Source organism: Megalopta genalis, unplaced genomic scaffold (genome assembly GCF_051020955.1).
Source record: "Megalopta genalis isolate 19385.01 unplaced genomic scaffold, iyMegGena1_principal scaffold0108, whole genome shotgun sequence".
Classification (NCBI taxonomy): domain Eukaryota; kingdom Metazoa; phylum Arthropoda; class Insecta; order Hymenoptera; family Halictidae; genus Megalopta; species Megalopta genalis.
In genome coordinates, this window is record NW_027476177.1 from 184,282 (window position 1) to 187,758 (window position 3,477).

The following is a 3,477-nucleotide window of genomic DNA, read 5'->3' on the forward strand; positions in this document are numbered from 1 at the left end:
ATCAATCGAACAAGCTTCAAAATCCATGCAAAACACATGATTAGGCTTCAAATCCATGAGAAACAATTGATTAAGCTTCAAGTGCAAGCGAGACACATGATTTTGCATCAAATCAATGCCAAGTAGAAGGCTTAGCAACAAATCCATGCGAATCAAATGGTTTAGCTTCTAATACTTGTAATATATACATGATTTAGCTTCAACAGCATACGAAATAAACGAGTTAGCTTCAAATCCAAGCGAAACACATGATTTAGCTTAAAATCAATGCCAAGTAGAAGGCTCAGCTCTAAATCCATGCGGAACCAATGATTTAGATTCAAATACTTGCGATTAAGTGATATAGAATCAACTGCAGGCGATACAAACGTGTTAGCTACAAATCCATGCAAAAAACATGACTAACTTCAAATCAATGCGATATAGAATGTCTAGATCCAAATCCATGCGAAACACATGATTTAGCTACAAATCAATGCGATGTGGAAGATTCTGCTTCAAATCCATGCGAAACACATGATTTAGTTTCAAATCAATGTGAAGTAAAAGGCGTAGCTTCAAATCCATGCGACACAATTTATTTAGCTTCAAATATTTTGCGATATAATTGATAAAGCTTCAAATGCAGGCGAAACAAACGAGTTAGTTTCAAATCCAAGCAAAACACATGATTTAGTTTAAAATCAATGCGACGTAGAAGGCTTTGCTTCAAATCCATGCGAAACACATGATTTAGCTTCAAATCAATGCGAAGTAGAAGGCTTAGCTACAAATACATGAGAAACAAATGATTTAGCTTCAGATAATTGCGATATAAGTGATATAGAACCAAAAGCAGGCGAAACAGACGAGTTAGCATCAAATCCAAGCGAAACAAATGCTTTAGGATCAGATACTTGCGATATAAGGGATGGAGCTTTAAATGCAGGAGAAACTATCGAGTTAGCTCCAAATCCATGCGAAACAAATGATTTATCATCAGATACTTGCGATATAAGTGATGTAGCTTCAAATGCAGAGGAAACAATCGAGTTAGCTACAAATCCATCCAAAACACATGATTTAGCTCCAAACTCATGCGAAACATATGATTTAGCTTCATATTCTTGCGAAACAAATGGCTTAGCTTAATATTCTTGCGAAACAAAATGGTCAGCTTTAAATACTTGTTGATATACATGATTTAGGTTCAACTGTATGTGAAACAAACGTGTTAGCTTTAAATCCAAGTGAAGCAGATGACTTAGCTTCAAATCAATGCGAAGTAGAAGGCTTAGCTTCAAACCGATCGAAACAAATGACTTAGCTTCAAATACTTGCGATATAAGTGATATAGCTTCAACTGCATGCGAAACAAATGAGTTAGCTTCAAATCCATGCGAAACAATTATTGTAGCTTCAAATCATTGCGAAGTAGAAGGCTTAGCTACAAATACATGAGAAACAAATGATTTAGCTTCAGATAATTGTGATATAAATGATATAGCACCAAAAGCAGGTGAAACAGACGAGTTAGAATCAAACCCATGCGAAACAAATGATTTAGCTACAAATCAATGCGAAGTAGAAGGCTTAGCTCTAAATCCATGCGGAACCAATGATTTAGATTCAAATACTTGCGATTAAGTGATATAGAATCAACTGCAGGCGATATAAACGTGTTAGCTACAAATCCATGCAAAAAACATGACTAACTTCAAATCAATGCGATATAGAATGTCTAGATCCAAATCCATGCGAAACACATGATTTAGCTACAAATCAATGCGATGTGGAAGATTCTGCTTCAAATCCATGCGAAACACATGATTTAGTTTCAAATCAATGTGAAGTAAAAGGCGTAGCTTCAAATCCATGCGACACAATTTATTTAGCTTCAAATATTTTGCGATATAATTGATAAAGCTTCAAATGCAGGCGAAACAAACGAGTTAGTTTCAAATCCAAGCAAAACACATGATTTAGTTTAAAATCAATGCGAAGTAGAAGGCTTTGCTTCAAATCCATGCGAAACACATGATTTAGCTTCAAATCAATGCGAAGTAGAAGGCTTAGCTACAAATACATGAGAAACAAATGATTTAGCTTCAGATAATTGCGATATAAGTGATATAGAACCAAAAGCAGGCGAAACAGACGAGTTAGCATCAAATCCAAGCGAAACAAATGCTTTAGGTTCAGATACTTGCGATATAAGGGATGGAGCTTTAAATGCAGGAGAAACTATCGAGTTAGCTCCAAATCCATGCGAAACAAATGATTTATCATCAGATACTTGCGATATAAGTGATGTAGCTTCAAATGCAGAGGAAACAATCGAGTTAGCTACAAATCCATCCAAAACACATGATTTAGCTCCAAACTCATGCGAAACATATGATTTAGCTTCATATTCTTGCGAAACAAATGGCTTAGCTTAATATTCTTGCGAAACAAAATGGTCAGCTTTAAATACTTGTTGATATACATGATTTAGGTTCAACTGTATGTGAAACAAACGTGTTAGCTTTAAATCCAAGTGAAGCAGATGACATAGCTTCAAATCAATGCGAAGTAGAAGGCTTAGCTTCAAACCGATCGAAACAAATGACTTAGCTTCAAATACTTGCGATATAAGTGATATAGCTTCAACTGCATGCGAAACAAATGAGTTAGCTTCAAATCCATGCGAAACAATTATTGCAGCTTCAAATCATTGCGAAGTAGAAGGCTTAGCTACAAATACATGAGAAACAAATGATTTAGCTTCAGATAATTGTGATATAAATGATATAGCACCAAAAGCAGGTGAAACAGACGAGTTAGAATCAAACCCATGCGAAACAAATGATTTAGCTACAAATCAATGCGAAGTAGAAGGCTTAGCTTCAAATCCATGCGGAACCAATGATTTAGATTCACAGACTTGCGATATAAATGATATAGCTTCAAATAAGGGCGAAACAAACGAGTTAGCTTCAAATCTGTGCGAAACACATGATTTAGCTTCAAATTCATGCGAAACACATGGTTTAGCTTCACATTCTTGCGAAACAAATGGTTTAGATTCCGATAATTGTGATAAACATGATTTAGCTTCAAATGCAGGCGAAACAAACGAGTTAGTTTCAAATCCATGCGAAACCCCTTGATTTAGCTTCAAATCCATGCGATACACATGATTTAGTTTCAAATCAATGCGAAGTAGCAGGCATAGCTTCATATTCTTGCGAAACAAATGGTTTAACTTCATATACTTGCGATATAAATTATATAGCTTCAAATGCAGGCGAAACAAACGAGTTAGCTTGAAATCCAAGCGAAACACATGATTTAGCTTCAAATCCAAGCGAAACACATGATTTAGCTACAAATCCAAGCGAAACACATGGTTTAGTTTCATACTTGCGAAACAAATGGTTTAGCTTCATATACTTGTGATAAACTTGATATAGCTTCAACCGAATGCGAAACAAACGAGTTAGCTTTAAAATCAAG